The 24638-nt window shown below is 35.2% G+C and overlaps 1 protein-coding gene across 8 annotated transcripts in view; it reads left to right on the top strand.

Annotated features, from left to right (window-relative positions):
* Positions 1 to 24638, top strand: part of drl (derailed) — a 380401-nt gene that overhangs the window by 230729 nt on the left and 125034 nt on the right. The window contains exon 1 of one of the 8 annotated variants that reach the window (XM_067765855.1): positions 18553 to 18749. The exons of 5 other annotated variants lie outside the window; for them this stretch is intronic. The gene's annotated coding sequence lies outside the window, so the exon portion shown is untranslated. Of the gene's footprint in view, positions 1 to 18552; positions 18750 to 22183; positions 23570 to 24638 lie in introns of those variants that run through there. 2 more of the 8 variants (XM_067765860.1, XM_067765861.1) reach the window with 2 other exon arrangements.

The following is a 24638-nucleotide window of genomic DNA, read 5'->3' as shown; positions in this document are numbered from 1 at the left end:
TCAAGGCCTAACAATAATTTTTTATCATTATTATTGTTATGATAAATTTTTTTCTTAATTGAAAAAATTTTTAAATTAGAATAGAAGAAAGAAAAAATTTTAGACAACTGCCAAAGCTCGTTGTATAGATCCATTTCGGGAACTGCTAAATTCCTTCATCGGCAACGTTTAGGCGCCGCTGCTATAACCATTCAGCCACCACAGCGGTTTTTTGTTTGTCTTCATTAATCCTACTTCTATTCTGGTTCGTGCCAATTGATATTCACACCACTGCGACATCTGTTGCAGAATAGCTGTGAAAATTGGACTTGTTTGTTGGCAATGCTGCCAAAGTGTCATATTTTATTGACACTTGTTTTTCCCCGTGCTCTGGGATGTATTAACAATTTTTGTTGTTATATCGGCCTACTGATTTTAAGATCGCGGGTTCGAATCGAGCTCAAGGCCTAACAATAATTTTTTATCATTATTATTGTTATGATAAATTTTTTCTTAATTGATTGATTTTTTTTTATCAGAAACTAATTCGATGCAACTGCGGTGGGAGGCAGCCCCTCACATCACTTTACCTAACGGTGGCTGGCTTAGCGCTTGACTATGTGAGGCTTAAAAAAATTTTAAAACTCTGAGGATTTTCATGGCCTCAAAGCTGTAGATGCGACCCTGTATGTCTATGTTCTTGTTTAAAACGAAATAAAGACCCCAAGAATTGTAGTTGAATAGCTTAAAATGGCCATAATTTGTCTGTTCGTTATTACGATTGAGCGGAAAATTGGCAGCCACAGAAGCACGCAGAGGAAATCATGGCATAATTTAAAGGAAATCCAAAATGATTATTGAATGCGGTCGAATATTAATGGTTGCTGTATGTTTGTGTGCATTTATCTAGATTATTTTTCTTATTTGTCTTTCTATATTGCTTTCTATCCTTTTAGAAAAAATGCAAGTCGATACAAAAATGTTGCGGAATCTCAACAATGCAACTAGTTCAAAATATATACTACATGTATTGATACATATCTATAGGGATGGCTATGATTATTCATTTGATAAAATTTTTCGATTATTCGATCGACTGTATCGTTATTTGATGTTTCACCCACCGATTAATGGTAAAATAATTGTAGAAATGCTTTTAGGTATTAAACGAAATACTGTCCACGCTTGGGAGGAAATGAAAATTGTTTATCAAAACTTGTGTATGGGTCATTCCAAAATTGGCTCTCCAGTACCTGCGGAGCGCACTTTTAAAAATCTAGTACGGCTGCAGATTAACCCGCAGTCAACTAACGACAAAACGTTTATAAAATTTTTTTTCCAATCATTGTTAAGTAAAAAGTAGTTGGCGATGAAAATAATTCCTTTGCTTCATTATAAAATTAAAAAAAATTTATATAATTACTAGCAGACCCGGCAGACGTTGTTCTGCCCTAAATTTGGTCTATCTGCATACATCTTAATAAGCGTTTTCTGTCTAACTCTGCCTCCCCCTCTTATATTTTTCTTAATCCTTTTATTCACTACTCCCTCCGTCTTTTTTGATTCATCTATCTCTATCTTCGTCTCACTCTATCCCTTTCTCAGTCTCCTTCTCCTTCCCTCCTTTCTTTTCTCTCAAGTTCTCTTCTTCTTCATCCCTTATTGTGAGTCCCAGAGGGTGGTATGTATTTTGTTCCAGTCCTATTCCGAGTCCCAATCCCACTCCGAGTCTCAGCCCCAGTCCTAGTCCTAATCCCAGTCCCAGTCCGTCTCTGGTCTAGTTCCCGGAAAAAAGGAAGGTAAATACTAATATAGGCAAATTAATATACCAAATTTCAGGCAAATCGAATAGGACGTACATATGGAAATAGGTATGTGGGTATTATTAAGTCATGTCTTTATTTCGGCTTCGCATGCTTATTTATCAGTTTTGCCAGGTTGCTGCGACTAAATCGAGTATGACAATGGAAATTACTTTAAAGCTCTCAGCAACAGCTCTCATTTGATATCCATATTACACACACCTTCTAGGGGTATCCGGGTCCACGTTTTGGGCCTATATCTCGAGACCCTAGTCACCCAGCGATATAAAAATTACTCTGTACTAAAGCACACATCAACAGATTTCATTTGATATCATATTACACACACATTTTAGGGGTATCCGGGTCCACGTTTTGGCCTATATCTCGAGTCCCTAGTCACCCAGCGATATAAAAATTACTCTGCACTAAAGCACACATCAACAGCTTCAATTTGATACCCATAATGTAAAAACACATCCTAGTGTTACCCTGATGCACGTTTTGGCCTATATCTCGAGACCTTAGTCACCAATAGATATGAAAACTACCCTCTACTAAGGCATTCATCAACAGCTTCAATTTGGTACCCATAATGTAAAAACACATCCTAGTATTACCATGATCCACATTTTGGCCTTTATCTCGAGATCCTAGTAACAAATAGGTATGAAAATTACCCGCTACTAAAGCACACATCAACAGCTTTCATTTGATATCCATATTGTATAAACACATTCTAGGGGTGTCCGGGTCCACGTTTTGGCCTATATCTCGAGACCCTAGTCACCCAGGGGTACGAAAAATACCCAGTATCAAAGTACTCATAAACAGCTTCCATTTGATACCCATATTGTACAAACACATCCCAGGATTACCCAGGTCCACGTTTTGATCTCAAGACCCTAGCCAAAACGGTATAAAAGTATCCTTTTTTTTTTTTTTTTTTTTTTTAAAGTATCCTATGTCCGTTCACTGGTTCTAAGCTACCTCTCCACCAATTTTCAGCCAAATTGGTTCATCCGTTCTTGAGTTGTGCGTAGTGTAACTACGATTTATTAATCGATAATTATGTTTGTATTGCAATTCCTAGATACATATGTATGTATATGAACCTAGCAATATAACGAATTACAAAGCGTTTTGTGTGCGATCCCACGATTGTAGATTCTAGTACGTGGCAAGTACTATGCTTCAATTGTTCTCATTATTGCTACTGACTCTGTGGTCGCTCCAAAAAATTCGTGGTTTGCTATGAATGTGACAGGCGCGGATGTGACGAAAACCGTTGCTGCCCTGCTACAATCGACATAAAATAAGGTTCAATTCCCAAGTGAACAGAATGTCTTATTTTCTTGTGAACAAAAAGGCACTCCCTATAAAAAAAGCATTTTCAACCCGCTGTTTGGGGGCCTAGTGCTGGCTTTTAATTTCATCTGAGTGAGAATTATTAGGGCGGAACTATACTGTGAGTGTAATCCTAATTGACTCAAGTCCTTAATTATAATCCATCTGAGAGCTGGGACATTAAAGAACAAAGAAAATTATTAGAAGGTACTCTGTAGAATCGATATACCCACATTTATGCATTGACAATTTGTTCCTCCTTAGGAACGTTCTTTTGGACATTGTCATTTCCAATTTCAATTAACCCTCAATTTTTAAAAAAGGACGGATCTCTTTATTGCCTCCGCATTTACGAACAGTTAGGTGAATACGTGCTGCGTAAACTTAGCCATGCTTGTCTGTCCGTATTGTAACGAATTTAGTGAAATTCCACTTAATCCCAACCTTCTGCTAACGTTCGAATCGCTAAATTGTCGAATAAATCACTCCAATATATTGCAAACTGGTCTTTATTAAGATTACTTTGAGAGTAGTACTTCACAATTATACTTCACAACCAATAGCGTGTTTTAATCAAAACTGATTACTGATTCCTCAGCTTCCGCTGCTTATATACTCTCAGTTTCTCGTTCATCCATTTCTTCTAAGGTCTAGTCATTTCGCGAAACTGTATTCCAGAACAATTGTATCCCTTGTTTGGTTGTTACCTATATACATGTATACCTATTTGTAGTTTATGTTTCTCTTATAGCTATATGCGTGTATGGGTGAATAACTACTTCTGCTGATGACTACATGTGTGCGTGTGAGTAATCTCTTCGTCGCTTTCTATATATGTGTGTAAATGATGATTAATGTGTTTATGTAGCTTGCTTTAATGTTTTTGTTGTTGTGCATTTATTTTAATAACAGCTTAGTGATGTGAAAATTCGCCACAGTATGTATGTATGTATGCAAAAATAAGCATCCGGATTTGGTGGTATACAAGGGTTCCAGGAAAAAGAACTTTAAAGTGCCAAATTCGAATCCGATTGTAAAAAGCTCAGGGATTCTGATAATCCAACCAGACCCTTAAAGTTTCCTTTTTATCTACACACAATCCCACCGTAGAAATAACAACGAGTTTTCTAAGGTACTATTGCCTATCTACACATCTTTGAAATTTTTATTGAACATACTTAACCATAAGTTGTTGTGAAACATTCTGATATCGCTGACTTATGTAAAGTTGAACGGACCCGTCAATAAAGACCTCACATATACTGACTGTCGCCAGTATGTTACCAGAATTTGTTGACGACCAAACGGAAGAACCGCGGTTAGGTATCAGGACTTATGTTTTAAAACAACTCCGTCCTCTTGCCAAATACTACAAGTTTTCTAGCCAACTCTGCCTCCCCTAAAAGCTAGAGCATTAATCTCGTAAGCGCAGGACCGTTTCTTTCTGCAGCTTGCACTTCTTACATCTGCTGTTACTGACGAGGTCTAACCTATAAGCATGTGACCCAAGGAGGCAGTATCCAGTTAATATGCCCATGAGGAGCCTTAAGTCTTTTCTCTTTAGAGATATAACCAACTGCGTGGAATTTGTATATCTTTTTTTATTAAAAAAAAAAAAACTTATAAGGACTGGACATTTTCGGAAACCCCGAGAAACATCGATTACCTAGAAAAGATTGTTAACATTTACAAGTCCGCTATGCAACCCTGTTATGAGATATATATCGCTAAAGAATAAGAGTGGACAAGATGATCGTTCATAATTCATTTAGAAATTCGTTTTGTTGTATTGATTTTCCCACAAAATTGGTTTGAAGACAAACTGATTTCTGCTTTGGGTCATCATCAGTGTGGGTTTTCGTTCGAATGCTAAAAGCGTTAGGCCTTGGAGAATATTGTTGTACGAATCAATACCAGCGGTTCCTCCCCCTGGAACCGCGCATGGTAAAGGCCCTGGAAAACTCCCAATAGTCGTAACGCCTTAGTCGCCATATCTATTGTCATCGATTATTAGTGCTGTACTGTGATACGTTATGGAGGAAAGAACTTTCACGAACACGAGTTTTCTTCTGGGCTAATGAATGTACGCGCTTACAAGCATTTAAATGCACATAAATGCGAACACGTATGGACCAAAAGCAGGTGGTTAAATTTCGAGCTTTAGTTGTCCAATGTTGGCTTACATTCAGCAATAATACATAAAACTTCATCGTGCTCTCGTCCAACAACAGCATTTACCAAAATCGCAGTAAGCAATTTGCAACTTTGGTTGGAGTTGCATTTCATTCATTTTTACACTGAAGATATTATGTAAGTCGAGTCGCTTTTTGTGTTTGTGCAATATGATACGGATTTCAGGAAACAAAATAACCATTTTACATTTGAAATTGTGTAAATTTAAGAAATACTTACATATGTGTGCGAGTCGAAGGATACGAACATACATACATATGTATGAGTTTGACTACAAATATGCGCCTGTGTTTTTGGGATAACCGATATATTCTACTAGTGACCCAGTTAAAGACGAATTTATTATTTTTTACGCTCCCCAATACCAAAAATGTATAAGAGCATGATTGTCAACAACCATGTGTGTGTATGTGTTTAACCTCACGAACAAAATAGCCAGCAACTTTTATAACCACATTAGAAATTATGATTAGTTTTAAGAAGGCTATCGTAATTTATCGTTGCTTTTACCAAACTCGGAAATTTAGTTAAGTTGGCGCTGGTGTATAGCAATTGTTCCCAGGTTCAAGTACTTTAGGTGGTGAAGATCAAAATACTAAAGAAAATTTAAATTAACTAGCCCGACCCGTGCGCATCTTATGCGACAAAATCAAATATCAACAGAAATCAGCTGTTCTATGAATCAATCATCTATCAATAAAAACTTACATCCGCTTGCATCCGCGGTAATGCAGTGTTACTTCCAATCAAATATTCACAACAGTGCCATAGGGCAAATAGATTTCTTTGTGTGCTCACAATTGTTTATTTTTAATAAGTTATTTTAATAAAATATAACCAAACAAAAGCACTACGACCAATAATGCCCAAAGCTGCTAAAAACGCGAATCTCCATCTTTACAACCAAAACTTTATTTATAGATTTGCATTCAAAATAAGAGCGAAAAAGGGACCTGCACATAAAAGCAGCAATTAGAAATAATATATAAGATAAGGGGCCGGCAAGCCCTTCGAATGTAATTCCAAAATGCATAAATCCATCGGCCTTCGCAAATTCTGAATCTGTACGTTCCGCCAATTTGTTGGCAAAACTAAAAGCAGTCCTTTTGCTCATTGTTGAGAAACAACCGTCAGTCCTCACGACTGGGCAAGCACCACCAAAACGATTACTGTTTGATAAGAAGGTTAGTAGCAGGGATAGAATTTTCCTTAACATGTCACTGATTTTCCTCTTGGAATACCTTTATTTCCGTTAATGGCTTTGAACTCCAAAGTCCTAGTAGATATCCGTCAATAAGATTTTACTTTAAAACTATTCAAAACAAAAGTTATAATTTACAATCCAACCAACAGAAATTTTTCTATCCGATGGATCTCGTGGTTTACATTTAGAATTGGAGTATAATTACAATTTCCCCTACTAGTGTGGAATCTGAAAGATGTTTCTGAACTGCCGGTTATATGTGTAACAAGTTAAGATCTTGCTTTCAGAAGAACTTATAAGTTAACAATTTTTTTAGAGTAAAGAATTATTGTATTAAGTGTACAATCAAATTTATTTAAATTTGTATATAAAGAAACTAATTTTGTCTTTGCTTACAAAATATGTTTTGAACTCGTTTTAAAACATAGGACTGAAATAAATGTTTAAGGTTGAACTTCTCATACATATTTGTATACGTCACATAATTATTTTTGAACCAAAATTTAAAGGTAACAATCTCTGGATGATCCCAAAACCCGGTATCACAAAATATCTTCGGTATTCGATGCCGCAGTACTTACAGTTTTGTTTAAAGTTTGAGGAGTGTAGGAACACTTTTCTTATCCAAATATGGTTATAAGGGACTTGAAACCTTACAATCATAGTACATTCCTTGATTTTCCCGCAGAACATAACCAGTTGTGATCGTACGGAGTTGTCAACCTCGTTTATATACATTTTCAATATTGCTGTGCCCTGGGACATATGCAGCATAGGAAGGCATTGAGATGCCCTATAAACGCCAGCGAAGCACCGCACCTCCGCACGATATCTGATTTTATTATGTACAATTTTAATCACTTTAAGGTAGCTTGGCTGTCAGCAAATATCGTTACATAGATATCAGACACTTTATTGCCCTAAAGAATCACCTTTGCTCTTTCTTTGGCATATTCTTGCACCTGGAAGAGACTGTAAGAGTCGGAAAATCCGAAAGACTGACTGACCTGCAGGTGTTGAAGTAGAACCTGCTCTAATTTTCCAAAAATCTGTGCTCATTTTTTTTTTTATCTGTGCTCATTTTAATGCACCTACCATTGTCTAGGTCCTCCTTCTTCGAAGGTTACCTAGTGCACTGTACCTGGAAATCAACAATATCTACAATATAGTCCATATCAGACCATATCATAGCTTGAACACCATTTACTTCGTCGCCCAGCCCTGTCATCGTAGCGTACCCTTGGTCGTCCCTTGTTGAATCTTTAGAGTCTAAGAACTTCTTCCACGAACACATGAAGAGGCACCAAGTGAAGGATGACATAAAACTCTTCGTGACGTGCGCTGCTCGCTGTATTTGATATTTCTAGGCATGCTAGCCTTCCACATTTTCAACCTTCTGTTGATTGCTCTTATTGTCCAGATCCTTCCACCTAACTAGGCTACGTTAGTGTATTTCACATGATTGTGGTATACATGCGATGCTTAATGGTGTTATAGGGTAGAAACAAATAAATGAAAGAGCTGTACTTACTATGGTCGGCAATAAATAATAATAGTTATAAAAACATTTGTTGATCTGCTGCTCCCAAACAAAGGGCGAATGAAGTAAGAAAGCGCCCCGTGTATAGGACATTTCGCAAAAAGCGTAGTGAATTAATTGAAGCCTCAATTAGGTGCCGTGTGAACATCATTTAATGTACATATGAGCCGTTTATTTTGAAAGTGGCATAAGTCATTTCATGTCGTTTAGGTTCAGTGGTAATTTGTTTGTATCTCTCCTCGCCTCCAGTTTTTTAGAGTCCAATATCCAAAAGATGCAATTCTTATTATTATTTTATAATTGTAGAACCATCTATATATGCATTCGTTCAAAAATAACAATGCATTTAAGACCATGAGTTGGAAATGACTTATGCCACTTTAAAATAAACGGCTCATATGTACATACAAAGCTATATTGCTGTAGTGTTGGTTTGGGGAGTTGAGCTTTCGTGTCTAATATTTTGCATTTTCGTATCTGCTTCAAAATGCATCATATTTAAAAAAAATGTGTTGTCTATACAATCTTTGTATTGTGACGAATATTAGCAACATTAAGGGATACTATCATCACAAAGCCGATACTAAGCAGTGACTTGTATGCACATCAATAGATCAATCATTATGTCTTCACTTATGTACGTACACGCAGCGGAGAAGAGACGCACAAACACAAGCAGATATCTTATCTGAGATGCTCCCAAAAGTATGCAATTATAATTGTGGAAGTGTCGCTCTCAAATGCAAGCGCATATGAGAAGCTATACACGTGCATCTGTAGTTATAATTATATAGAAGTAACTAAGTAACTTCTGGAAGAGCCTAGAAGTATGCAAACGAGAAATCACAGAGTATAAAAGGCAGCAACAGTAGAGGCACGACAATCAGTTTGATTTAAGACGCTATCTGGCGAGCAATAGTAGTGTTACTGTGAGGATCTTTAATAAAGGCCATTTTGTATTATTGAATAGTGGAGTTATTTTTTCAACAGTTCAGTGATTCGAATGTTAGAAGAAGATTGCAAATAAGGGGAATTGCCCTAAATTCGTTACAGTATTTGTTTGCTATTTTACATAACCGTACTTAAATTTATTTCCATTTACCGAAGCACGTCAATTGATCTTCCGTAAATGCAATTGTCGTCCATTGAGTTTAATGCATGGACGTTCATAAAATCATAGTTTGCTTGATATATTCAATGTATGTATCTACTATATGTACGCAAATGCGTAAAAAATCAGTTTGGAATTCTTCATCAAGGATAAAAGTTATTTACTCAAGGTTATTTACATTTTGCCCACATAACCGTCCTGTCAAATCCCATAAATTTGCTCAAACTACTTTTCATTCTCTATCTAAATCCAAAAAAACGATATGCATCAATGTACTTAATATCGATTTGATTTAAAGCGCACTGAGAGAAATCTTAGCTACTTCTTTGTGCTTATTAGTGCTTCTAATCATAAGATACCGAAATTCTGTACAATTTCTTCAAATAATAACTTCGGGATTAAGAGATATCTAATAAACTATTTAAACAAGCAAATGAAAAAAATTACATTCGTCGTATAAAAAGTAAGGAAGTCTTAAGTTCGTATGAAACCGAACATTACATACACATCTGTACACTAGAAATGCGGTTGTTGTTTGTTTTGTGTGCTTAATAGTGTAACAAAGCGGCGCAATAATACATATACATATGGTTCTATTCTGAACAAATTTTTCTTCGAGTTATGGCTCCCGAAACATTGAAAATTGCTTAGTCATAAAAGGGTCGATGCCACGCCCATTTTTTTAATTTGAAGTCTTTCCTATTTATTGTTATAAATCCACTTGGGAAATGAAATACCATTGATATAAAGCTCTTTTTTGCAAATATATAGCTTATTTTATTCGTCCACGACTCTTTTAAAAATCTTTTATATAAAAGTGGGCGTGGTCCTTAACCGGTTTAGTTAATTTTTCTTCAAAGCACTCCTTATAGTAAAGGCAACCTCTCTGCGGAATTTTGTGACGGTAGGTTTAACGATTTTTGATTTATGATTAATAATATTTGTAAAATTGATTTTATCACAAGTGGGCGGTGGCACGCCCATTTCAAACATTTTTTCAAATTTTTAGCAAGAGTCTCAATATCAGTCCACACGTCAAATTTCAACATTATAGGTGTATTATTTACTAAGTAATTAGGTTTTTTGTGTTTTCCAAAATGTTATGTGTATATATAAAAAGTGGGCGTGGTTATCATCCGATTTCGCTCATTTTCAACAACAATCTATTCTGGGTCCAGATAAGCTCGTGTACCAAATTTGGTGAAGATATCTCAATACATATTTACTCAAGACGGACGAAACTTTAAACATGACATTTCTTCAACTTATCTGTTATGCATATGAAACAACCTACATACATACAAACAAACATACATGAATCAAAGTCCAATTAAACAATTAACCACATTTGACAAGTGTACCCAAACAAACGGGTATCAACATAAACATTTTTTGACTAAATTTATTTAATTTAAATTAAAATATGTATATTGATGATAAAGTTAAGTGCAATATGTAAGAATAACATATTAACGTATACAAAAATTGTAAGTGCTCCATATACAATTGTGATATTAATCAGTAAGGTTTACATATTTAATTCTTAACTATTGTTTTTTTTATCTTACATGTTATAATGTTGTTGTTGTTGATTGATATGGGAAAAATAATTGAAATAAATTTAGTTCACCCCTGAGGATGCTAAGATGATTAGCGAAACGTCGGGTTGTACTAGTGGAGTCTTTTGACTTACTCTAAAGCACATATTGGTCAAATAAAGCCTATTTTTATTTTTATTAATCAATTTGAACGAATTGACCGGCTATAAAAAGTTCGAAACTTTAAACTGTTTTCGATATTTTTGGCGATTGAGTCTTAGCGTTAGCGAAAGCTCGTATTAGAGGCTGGAGTTTGGGGACAGGATCATGTTGCATCGACCGAATCTAATATATTGCTATTTCTATTTGGTCTTTAGCTGAAAGACATCAGCAAAGTCTCGAAAAATGAATCCTTTGAACACGATTTTTAATTTTTCCAAATCTCAAATTCTCGGGATGTTTCGGTATTGGATGCACTAGTGGGTTAATATTAGTGCTTATGTAACTACAAATGTATTTGCAATGCAACATGTCCAAAGATCAAGTAAATACTCATATTTTTTTTAAAGATGCATTTATGCGAATCCACATGCGGGTCGTTAGAAAATGTGTTAGCTTTTCACTTTGCCACATACAATTCATAAATACATACACATATGTATCTAAACATGAAAAAGGAGATATAGGAATGTTACAGTTGTTGTTATAAAAGCAGTGTCCCAAAGTGGTATGAAAAATTATTTCTTTAGATAATGCATGCCGAAAAACGTTTTCAATCTACCATCGCCTCCTTAAATCTTCTCACTGCAAACTGTTTATATTCCAATTCGAGGTCTCTTCTACAACACCTTAAGGGCATGAGAAATCGCCCGCTCATGTTGTTAGTAAAGGATTTCATCTTTTACAAATGGGAATAAATGCGTTGAACAAAAAATCGGAAGTAAGTGCGTGTTGGCCATTTGTTAGGGTGCAACTGAATTTCATTTTCATTCATTCATTTTTATTGAGCATTTTACTTATATCTATTTATGTACAAGTTTCGCAATATTACAAACTGCGCAACACAAAGTTTAAACATACAATCTTACAACTTATAGATAAGTACATCTAGATATAAGAAAAGGTAAGATATTTTATATGTTATACTTTACATAGTGTCAAATGTCATCTTTATTGAATATACAGTGGGGTGGACTGTTAAATATTAAAGTTAAAAATTAATTATATGTTGAAAATAGGTATAAATAAATCTATTTATGTAACTAACGCATTTAATAGAGCTTTTGTAAAGATAAGGTAATGCAAAGGAAAGCAACGAATATAAGACAAAATTAGTTAATTAAAAACGGTTTATGAATTGGTCCGCAGCAAAACTTCGATTTCGGTATGCCAAAGGCCCAAAAGAAAGGACTTCACGTTTTTCATGAATTGTTGTAATTTTCGTAAGGCACGAATTTCGGCAGGTAGTGCATTAAAAAGTTTTCTAGATACTATCGTGTGTGGTTCGCGAGGAAGGTACAACTACAGCAGGATGTGAGTTTGTCCTTAGATTATAGGTTTCCGATCTCATACTATGTAGGTATCCACACCTTATGAAAAAAAATTTTAAAACTTTAAAATAATAAATATCTCTTACTGGAACGATCGCTAGACTTCTAAAAAGCTCTCTTGAGGGATGCAATCGATTAACATTAGATAAGTTTCTAATAACAAATTTTTGCAAAACAAATATAGGTTGAATTTTGCTCAGGGTAGCGCCTCCCCAGCAGCTGATTTCATGCATTAATTTAGAATTAAATAAAGCATAATATACGTGTTTTAAGAGTAGATTTAGAACAGCAGCTTCTTAGATGATAAAAACAGCGTAAAGAAAATTGGAAATATTGCTTAAGACGGGATGTGTGACAGCCCCAATTCATATTCTGGTCCACAGTTACTCCTAGGTATTGGAAGTTCTCAACAGTGTCAATCATGAAACAATTGCTGCTACAAGCAAGCCGATCAAACGTACCGAGCAGGAACTTCTTGCACAAGTGCTCGTGAAGTGCAAAGCGTTCACAAATCGCGGAATGAAAAACAATATTTACATCTGCAGATTTTCTTGCATTCAAACTAAAAAACATAAGCTTGGTTTTAGTGCTGACCACGAGTTTGTGTTTGGCAAACCAGGATCTTAAAAGATGTACATCGTGGTTTATGTTGGCTACCAGATCCAAAGTATTCGACGAGCCATAGGCTATAGCAAGATCATATGCAAATGCAGTGACCTTTCTCACGAAAGGCATATCGGAAATTGAATTAATATATATTAGAAATAAAATTGGACCCGGCATAGAACCCTGTGGAACGCCAATAGTTATTGGATTAGAAATGCTTAGAACACAGCAAACCACTCATGTATGAATCCTCGAATCCCCGCATAATATAATTTATTAAGTAGAATGGAATGATCCACTGTGTCAAATGCTTTGGTGATATCCACAAATAGACTCGCGCAATTCTTTTTTTTGTCCAATTCCCGATAGATGAAGGAACAGTATTCTAATAAAGTATCCTCGGTTGAGCGGCAAGTTCTAAACCCAAACCTGGCAGGACTAAAAAATACTTGCTTTCCAGAAATAGTAAAAGGCGGCTTTTAACAGCCCTCTCAAAAACCTTAGAAATAGAAGGAAGTAGAGAAATCGGCCTGTAGTTATTTTTGTTTTTCTTATTACCCTTTTTAAACAAAAGAATAATAATGGCGCATTTCAAATCTTCGGGGAAGGTTCCTGAATAAACGCTAGCATTAAACAGATTCTTCAAAATGTCCAATAGATTAAGGGCTACATTTTTAAGGAGCTTATTAGAAATACGGTCGTGACCACAAGAACCGGAGTTGCTTAGTTCTTTTATTATACTCAGGATCTCAGAGTCTGAGAAAGGTTCAAACAAAAAACTATTGCTCGAGCTAATTGTGCCGCCACCAAACAAGACGCATTCGCATGAAGAAGCATTAGATTGCCCAACGGATACGAAGAAATCGTTAAAAATACGAGAAACAGCAAAGGGGTTGTCAATAACATTACCGCATTCACTTAAAGAAATATTCCGCTCACCATCTTTACTATTCCTATTTATAATGCTATTAACAACTTCCCATTCTTTTTTGCAGTTTCCGCGACAATTTAATAAGACAATTTAAGTATTCTGTTTTTTAGCTTTATTTTATTGCTAAGGTCAGAACTTATCCATGGTTTAAATTTGATTTTAAACTTACGCGGAACGTAGGTGTAAGTGGAAAGCTGTATGTAAGTCTGCAGTATCTTTAAAAATAAGGAGTACGCTTTTGAAATGTCTGCCTCCGAGTAAACATCAGTACAATCCTCTTGACGCAACTTTTCATTAAGTATTGAATAATTTATTCTCGTAAAATGTGATTTGTGTTTTGTTTTCGTATGTGGAAGATAGCCTAGTTGGACACCAGTCATATTATGGTCTGTAATATTAAGATCCAAGTTTATACCAGTACAGGAACATAAACTACTGAGTCGACAGAAAACATGATCCAGGCAAGTCCCAGACGAACTCCTAGTCGATTCATTCAAATACGAAGAGAATCCGTGACTAGCCAGTAAAGCTAGATAATTTTCAGAAGTCATTCAATTGCATTAACTTTAGATTTAAATCACCTAATATAATTACATTACTCGTAGTTTCATTATTCAAGAAATCTGCAAACTCCTCCAGAAATAGCTGTTAAGATTCTAAGTGCATTCACAGTAGTGAATCGATGTTTGACCTTAGACTACGTATGTTTTGATGCATTACATATTGTATATTACCATTATTTAATATTTAAGGTTAAAACAAAAAAAAGTAATAATAATAACAAAAAGCTAGTCTGGAATTCCAGACAAATCATCAAATGATCGTACAACAACAACATCGTCATTATCAGCTTTCTTTAACATTATTTTAGAATTTCTAAACCACATATATTTGTACCGCTTCTCTTTTTTGACTTTACTAACAGCAGCATACAGAGCTCTGTTGCAGTACGTTAAACTGTTATTAACATATATCTTTTTCTTATCACTAGCCGTATTTTTTTATACACGCGTATACGTTTACGTTTGCGCATGAGAAAAAACGCCTATCCTCGCTTAATGCTTAGGAGACCCATCTAGCGGCAGTGGTTAAATAACTAGCTACAGTCACAGGATGTACCGAAAAGCGGAGACACAACCCTCTGACGGCCATAGGGTATAACATATAGCTGAATCAGTTGCGATGAATTGTGGACACACATAGAATACATAGAATTAATGTAGAGGGTGAAACATAAACACATATTTCAGTTACATCTGAGTATAATGCGTATTGAAATTTAGTAGTACACATTTTTTGCGCAGCAATTTCAGAGGTGTATTTAAAGTTTGACGCTTAGCAGTCCATATAAAGTTTAAGCGTATAGACGTTTACGTGTAAAAAAACACGGCTACTGGTGCTTGAAAAAATCTCAGTAGTGATTTTCTTCTTTGCCAGAGATTTTGCACTCATGAATTTTTGCTTTACTTCGCACGAAGAGAAACGCACACAGAATTTTTTGAGGTGATGAATCTTTGCGTTGTTTAAAGTATCGTCTCTCAATTTGATTAGGCGACATAGAAACTCCCAACGCGCCTACGAGTATTTTCTCTAAGCACTCGTCTATATTTTCGTTGGCTGTGTTAGGTATACCAACAATTTCTATGTCCCTTTTCAGGGGGCCTACTCTGTATTGCGATGCGAAAGGCAGTGCGATGCGAAAATAAATTGCGATGCGAAAGGTAATTGGAACTCTGTAGCGCTATCGCATCGCTAACAGTGTCGCTTTTTTATTTTTCGCTAATTTTTTGCTTGAGTATGCATCACTGACCAAACTCAAAGAAAGAGAACAAAAGAAACAATGCGATTACAATTTCGGCAAACGATTAATTTTTGTTGAACAAATTAAAAAAAGGATTCTGTAGCATTATGGAACGATTTAAATGAATAAAGGATTGATTTAAATGAAGAAATCCTCCTTGTTCAGAAATTTAACTGGAAGAAGTGAACGTGATAAATACAGAAAACGTGGAAAATCATAGAATGGGAAATATTGCTAGTTGCATCAGAGAACAAATAAAAAATGACATGATTTCAAATAGAAATGCTTTATAAAAAAGTGGTTTCGATTTAATTGTTATTTATTTATGTATTTTAAGTCCACTAGGATTACAAATTGTTGCTTTTATGTTTGTTTTGTTTTTTGAGTTGTCCTATATATTTTTAAATGAATATAAAGATATCAATTTATAAAATCATCAATTAATACTTACATATTTGAACAATGCGAATGCCTATTACTTGTAGCAAGAAAAATGCGAAAATGAATGCTGTTTGACATTCGCTTTCGCTTTACAGAGTGCCGGCAATGCGAAAAGGGAGAAAAGTTGCGAATGGGCAAAATGTGAATGCGAAATTCAAAATATACATGCGAATGTCAAGATACAGAGTACCGATTTTGCGATTTCGCGTATTTTTTCTTTCGCATCGCAATACAGAGTAGGCCCCCAGCTGTTTCTGCTCACTCCAACTCACCCATGCTTCAATTATGTACAGGTTGGCTCATCTCATCAGCTGATTTTATTTATGTCATTGCATGGTCGAAGGGATTGTCAAAAGGAGATGACAAACTCAAAATGAAACCAACACATTGGCAACATTTTACTTACACATACAAACACTGCTAAGTTTTATGTTTCCATTCCATACCATTCGCACCAACACCAATACACAGATTTTGACAATTTGAACAGACATATTTTGTTGCTTTACAGATGAGCCAACCTGTATATAGTTGAACCATGAACTCACCTTACATTGAAGTTTCGCGATTTTCTCTTTTAGTGTTTTGTTTTCCCCTTTCAAACTATTTATTGTTTCCAAAAAATCTATGTTCATTTGCTTAATTTGCATTATCTCTTTATATAACATCTGTAGAGTTATGTTATCACTCTCTTCTGAATTTACCGCACTTTCGTTACCAGCATGGCGGAACGATACAAGGTGGCAGCATGGGACAGCTGATCATACCCTTTTTTTATTTGATTTGATACATCAACTTTCGGCGCAGTACGATTTGTCCATCGAATTTACAAAAACAAAATACATGGAATTTTTATTTATGTTTGTAGGTATGTCACCATGCTGCCACCTTGTATCGTTCCATCATGGTTACCAGTACTATCATTAAGCGGCAATCACCCACCGACGTGTGCCGTACGTACGGACGTTTGTCGTACGAAACACGTTTGACCGAACCCTCAAGCCCGTAGGAATCAATGTGTGCGTGTGTGTACATGTACATAACATATTTGTGTGTGTATTGTTTACAGATAAGCACTGTTGCCATTGACCATTTTACATGCATGCTTATGCAAACATCAGCTTTTTCCAATTTAATTTCTGATGTTGTAAAAGGCTGGAATTAATATTAAATAAATATAAATAGATTACATATTTATAATCTGCACTTTTACATAATTATTTCGGATTATTTTCACAATTTTTCAAACTTTAATTAGTGTTTTTGCATGAAACTGTAAACGGTCAAAAATTAGCGCACAAAAGTTTACTAGGCAACTCTGTCTAGTGAGAGAGCGATCAGCTGACACGATCTTGCGGAAAAAATCAAAATTGTTTTAAGCCGGAGTCATTGGTGCCGTATGTCGTATCGCTGTATCCGTATCCCTAACGTAATCAGCTGTTTATCTTTACGACGGTAAACCAAAACCCAATTGGTTTGCTACGATACGGTTACGACCTTAGCGGCACCAATAATCGATTGCATTGATTCTCATAAGGTTGGTCGAATCAGCTGTTATAAGGTTACCGATACGGTTACCGATAAAGCACCAATGTCTCCAGCTTTATTTCTGCGTTCCGGGCTACGTACGTACGGGCGTTGCACGTCGGTGAGTTTTCGTTTACATTGTACACTCATAAGATAGGTCGTGTCAGCTGACACGTTTTTGGTACGTACGTTCGTGAGTAACTGCCGCATAACTGCCGCATTAGGCAGTTGAGCATTATTATTAGCCGTGTTTTTTTTTACACGCGTATACGTTTCGTTTGCGCGTGAAAAAAACGCCTATCCTCGCTTAGATAACGCTTAGGAGACCCATCTAGTGGCAGTGGTTAAACAACTAGCTATAGCTACAGGGTGTACCGAAAAATGGACACGCATAGAATACATGGAATTAGTGCAGAGGGTGAAACATGGACACATATTTCAGTTACATCTAAGTATAATCCGTATTGAAATTTAGTAGTTCTAAATTTAAAGTTTGTCGCTTTGCAGTCCAAGCGTAAACGTATTTAGACGTGAAAAAAAACACAGCTATTATTGCTTGAGGTTTTTTGTTGTAGCTCAGCTGAAGAACCGGTTATGGCTGGTGGCTTTGGCTTCGACTTGCAATGTTGTTGCACTGCTATTTGCTTGTTTTGTGGTTGCGTTAATTGGGCTGGTATAAAAGTATCTCGATGAATTGAGTTTCGCCGTGCAGTGGAGCACAGATTACAGCGGTATTTAACACTTTTGGCTTTCATGTACTCATTTTCAGCGGCCGTCATTTTTACACACACGTCGTGGAAAATCCAATTGCACTCAATGCATACAATTTTGTTTTGGTCAGAGCGGTCGATTTTACCTTTGCACAATACGCAATTCATGTTTATATTTAGTTATTTATAGATTTAGCAGTAAAACTTTATGTATGTATATAGCAATGTTTATTATAAATTAGCGTTCTTATAAATTGTTTATTTTATACTTTTAACACTATTGGTTGTGTATACTAAGCGCGCACCCCACAGCACAAAGCAAACACGTCCGTTCTCAAATAATTACGTTAATAAATCTAAGCCTGTGATATATTCTGCAACTAGTCGTTAAACAGAGTGGCTTAAGTGCAGTATACGGACAATTCCAAAATCAAAAAATTAAGTACGAGGATTGATAGACATGGTCAAGGTGAGTATAACTACACAATGTTGTTTGTGGGCAAATGACAATAACAGGAGTTATTAAGGGTCAAAGTTCATATGAAGTTTTTTTTTTAAATCTAAACTTCTCTTTAAGTATCCAACCGATTTTCAAAATTTTTCATTGTATAGGTAGTAAAATTACCTTTAATTTGATATGCTGTTTGTATTCCTATCCCGTAAAATACTTAAAAAATTCGATGTTTAAAAGTGCTATATTTACTAAGTAAATTACGCATATTTATTTGTACATATGTATGTATGTGTATTTATATTGAAATAAAGCCAGTATGGCCTTATTGCCATTTTCAAAACATGGTTGTTGTAATTTTATTAGGCTGTACCTAAAAACGCGCAAAAGAGTGCGTACCGTGGCATGTTGCCACGGTTCAAGCAACCACCCGGACTTGGCATGGCGTAGCCCAGGGTTATTTAAATAAGCGCGGCCGAAGGCCGCCAACTCGGAAAGGTGTTCTGCACATAAAGGAAACAAATACCAGGTGTATTGCGCAGAATTACTGTTAATTTGCCCAAAATTAAGTTTTGGTATACCAGGAACACGACAGTTGGTATTGCATTGATAGGACTAAGGATATTATGTATAATTTTAAATGAAAGCTTAAATTATTTCCCATCTACCAAACTATATTTTCATATATTTAATATAGCAATTAAATTAAAAAAAAAAATAAGTTTTTAAAAATTTTGATATGTTTTTTAAAAAATTATATTATTTCAGGAAATTCTTTGCAGTTATATACTTAAAATATACATCAAATGAAAGGTATTGGAAATACATATTCAACGACGTCAAAATTTTGAAAATCGGTTCAATACGTTAGAAGTAATTTAGATTTAAAAAAAGCTTATTATGAACTTTGACCTTTAATAACTTTTGTTGTTGTTGTTTGCCCAATAAAAAAAAATTAACCGTTATGTTTCTTTTATTAATACCTATCGATCTCCATTTTTCGTTTTTTATATCAGCATTGTCCGTATACTGCACTTGTTCCGTAGACTTTGATTCTTAAGTTGGAGGACTGGAGCATTGGAACAAGTTAAGGAAATATAATAATAGAAGATAATTCCATACCCAGACTACGAGCCACGGAACACTAACGGTCAACACCTCTTTATAGTCCATGAGGTCGCCTAAAAAATAGTAACTACATTTACTACAACAGTGGTGGCTAAAAATGTGCAGCGAACAAAATATGTTCCCAGTATACTCTTAATTTGGATTATACATACTAAGAATTTCATTCATATTTTAAGGACAAAACTTACAAGGCGAAATTACTTAGCATTTAAGTAGGTACCCTTACACCATGTTTACACATGCAGTAAATCCGCATAAGATAGTCTAAACGTTTACAATATAGCTCTTAAAACAATTAGAAATTTTGTATAAATCGGGTTTAGATTATTGAACGTCTATTAATCGAATTTCACTATTTGTATAGTTGATTTTTTAGATGATTTGAATAATTGCAACTCAACGATTATTGGGATATCATATCAAATCTTTAAGTTAAACGGTTTTATTAACAATTGTTTTTGTTTTTATCGGCTTATTGATAAATGATTCAAGTTTCGAGCTCAAGGCCAGAACAATAATTTTTTCTAATGATAATTATTATTTTTTAATTTGTCTATAATTGAAAAATTGTATTTTGTTTTTGGAATAGTAAGTAGAAATTTTTTCAGACAACAACAACGACAAAAACAAAAACAATTGATAATAAACCAAGAGCACTTGGGAATGTCAAACAAAGTAATTGACAATAAACAAATCCAGCATTATCAGTGATTTGCAACAGATGGCGCAACGGTGAATAAATATAGTTGATAAGAAGGAATAGAAGTAGCAATTTATCAGTCAAACAAACCACCGCTGTATAGCTTGAAACGTGCTAGTTTTCGTTGGGAGCGACGATATAGTTTGTAATAAAAAATGATTAAAACGAAACATATTCAATTTCAATTTCAAGTATTTTTTTTTGTGTTATCGAAGCTTTAACATTTGAAGAAACTTTCTGCAGCAATTATTCGAATATGCGAAATCGAATATAAGAATGTTTGAATAGTTTCCATATGTCCCAATGTGTGCATTATGAGAAGGTTCTTATGTTTTGATACAAAAAAGGAAAACTTTCCATCAACATTGAAAAGGCTATAAATGATTTTAACTCCAAGGCTTACGAAAAGAACTGAACTCTTGAGTTAATTTAAAAAAGTTGTCAAACATTGCCGTTCTGCAAGTGGGCCTAATATAATTATTGCTATATCCGACTAGAATTAATTGAAGTAATAAACGTATCGTACGATGTATTTATAGTAAATTAATTTCCATGTGTTGTTCTGCCTAAATAACAGTTATGTGTATGTATGTGTTTAGCCGACGTGTGCTCTCTGGGTCGTTACTCAAGGAAAAATTTAGAACCATACATTTCTCAGCTTAACTAGGGCTTCGCCGGGACCTTTTTCCAAAAAACGGTATAAAACAGTTGTGAAGTAATATTTTTCTTGTTGGCGTTTGTTTTCCTATATTTCTTAATCTTTTTATTTTGTTTTTATTTAAATACTAAGCTGAAATGGTAACATTTTTGCGATTACATACTTTTTCCGGCAGGGTAAGTTCTTTTATCGTACTTACATCCCACGGGGGAACTAAATGTGTTTTTGCCTGTGGTAGCAATTTTTTTCTTTTTTGGTTAACCATGTGCTGGAGCATGAAAATGTGTGCGACCTGAGTTGATACAGTGCAAGTGCCATTTACAGTGACTTTTTTTAAAATTAAATTGCCGCAAACGTACACACATGTGCACATTACACATCTCTATGAATATTTTCTAGGGTGATCAGAAATACAAAATGTGCAAGCAGAATATGAAACAACTACCCAAAATGTGCGGGGAGTACTGCTAGACATAGGTAATCATCACTAACTATCGGTATTGCTTAGGAGAAGTACCAACATAAATAAAATTACAACAGTCCCGGAACCCTGTGATGCCGGCCACCGTAGCACAGTGCGTATGTCTCTTGATCTTTATAATTGAAAGCTGTGCACATGAAACCTTCTCAGTATAAAACCATCGGCCGGCTTAGTAGTTAAGATACTTAAGAAATATATAGGATCACAGCTCTAATAATAAGCACTAGCACTAGCTGCTCTACAGCTAAGTTGCCATTCTTACAAACACCCTAGAATTATTCTGTATATGCGTATGCGAATCCATTGCATGCAATATTGGTCAGAGTACTAGTGCAAGGGCAGAGACAATATCGAACATTATTTATTGGCCATCGGTTTGTCAAGCCTTCAAATAGGCGACAAGCACAAGGTGTGCGGCACTTGAATATCCATTTATGCCTTTGTGTACTTATGAGCTTTGTTCAATTTACTATTTAGTATTCGACTGACCGGCTAACTGCTAAATATATGAGCGCTCGTTCGGCCTTTTTAGCGTTGCAACAAAAGCAAAGTGCCATTATCATCATTGATACAGTGCTTCCTACATACGAGCTGAGTTGTGCTTTAGTTATGGTCATAGGCAATTTGCCATTTACAATTGACCTCGATAAGCATTGGAAATTTCAATAGGCAGCTGTCGAATATATTTCTTGAATTCAGTTATTAATATTTCACGTTTTTTGTGCTATCTCTGATATAAATGAGAGATTAATAATGCTGTCAGGATGCATTTTATTCTTTTGTTGTATAAAAATACATAATGGGCAAGTCCTGCGTCACGGGCGCGACACACGTATGCATTTAAAATTGCATAAAAGCGAACATAATCAGTGGAATTAATGAAGGTTATAATGTTTGTGTAAAAGTGTAGAATAAATACACTTGTCGAAACAAAAAAAATTAAATACTATAAAATCTATAAAAACGTCAAACGTTTTGTTTGATATACAAGATAAAAACTTTTATAAAAATACATGTTTTTATAAGAAAATGCATAACATCCTTCCATATGTAAATCGATTAATAAGTCGAAAAAATGAATAAATAATGATACACTTGTTTATTGTAATATTATAAATTATTTTACTATCTCTAATTTATATATACCTTTATATCAAAAGTTATAACTCCATCAATTTGAGGTAAAAAACAGTGATGCAGTCGTATTAGTTGATTCGTTAATATCGATATTGTGGATGACGTAGCCGGTGTTGGCATCCGCTTAGGGTTATTTTTCTTCTTCTGATAGATAAGAAGGTAATTTTGTTTGGGAGTAGCTCAGGACGCTTTTACATTATGTTCAAAGGAGGGCAAGTCTTCCTCCACCTTCTTCTGCAAACTCTGTGGAGGTCTCCCCTTCCTCTACTTCCAAACTGCGGTGGCGACTAAAATATTTTCTTGGCCGGAACGTCTTCGTACATTCGCACAAGGTGACCTAGCCAGCGAAATTTTGAGTTTTATTCACTGCACTATCGTCATGCCTGCGTATAGCTCATACAGCTCATCATTAAACCTCCTTCAATACTCGCGATCGGCATTACGGACAGGACTCGAACACCCCAACAGCCATCTCATATGACATTGTTTTTATTGTTAATGCTGGTTCCCAAAGAGATGAAGTCTTTTACAGTCTCGAATGCGCTGGTTCGTTTGGATGTCAAGTCCGCTTTTATTTTGCTTATTTGTCTAGTCTAGAGAGTGTGGAACCCACAGCGCGTTAATTCAGGCCAATAATATCAATATCGTCAGCATACGCTCTTATATTAGATTGTACTATCAGGGTTTAGCTCTGCTGCTAGAATTATCTTCTACAGCATTATGGTAAAGAAATGGTACGAAAGGGAGTCGCATTGTAGCTTTGATACAAACTTACGTACAAATTATGTGTTGTACAAAGAATACACTATGCTGAATGTGCTCGTAACAGCTCAACCATCGCAGGAGTGCGGATTCGAATGCCATTCTCATGAGAAAAGGCTTTGAAGAGAAAACGCTGTCGCCTTGTACGTCCTGACGTCACGTTGTTTCTATTTACCCAAATTGTTAAATAAATAAACCATTTTATTTCCACATCATGCAAATTTGACTGGGTCGAAAAAAAAAGTTGCTAATGTCCGTCCCTAAATTTTAAGATTATGTTGAGAGGGTTTCGGAAACATTTTTTTTTATTTTTTTGATCCTTCGATATACAGCCGAAAATATTTTTTCGTTGTAACTTGGTTATTTGACGTCCGATTTTTAAAATTGATATGTCATTATTTTGGCCTTGAGAAGCTTCATATTTCCGTTTAATGTCCTTTTAAGCTATGAAGTCGTTTTCAAATGATTAGGTCAGCTAACAAAATTTTACCCCCCCTAATGTATGCTTTTTTCCTTACCAAACGAAGGTACTTAAAAAATCAAGAAACAAATGTTGCTTTGAAACCATATTACTAAAATAATAAACAAAGAAGTTATAGCACTTTCAATATTTATTGCAACTGCGGGAATCAGGTAAAATTCTTATTATACTTAGACCTGAAACTCATGATATTTTTGGAGGAAAAATTGCAGGGTTTGCATTGAAAAGTTAATAAAGATATGCCAAATATCATGAGTACGGGAAGTCAAAGTAAATAAGTGATTCAAACCTGTTGTTTCGTATTATAATAATAACGCTATGCGACAAAATCAACTTTTTTTCTGGGTATTGGACAAAACCCCCTTTTTTGTAGAGATTGAGGCTTAAGTAAACAAAGTACTATCTCCGTTTTTCGTACTTAGCCTCCAAAAAATAGATATCGGCTTACGAAGTTCGAAGTTTGAAATTCTACATTTCGAAATTTTATTTTTTTGTTAACGCGTTCAGCAAATTGAAAAAGTAAAGGTGAAAAGTCAGATACTTAGCATAGACTTGACTTG

This window comes from Eurosta solidaginis, chromosome 2, assembly GCF_040869045.1.
Source record: "Eurosta solidaginis isolate ZX-2024a chromosome 2, ASM4086904v1, whole genome shotgun sequence".
NCBI lineage: Eukaryota > Metazoa > Arthropoda > Insecta > Diptera > Tephritidae > Eurosta > Eurosta solidaginis.
This window is presented reverse-complemented; position numbering and strand designations above follow the sequence as displayed.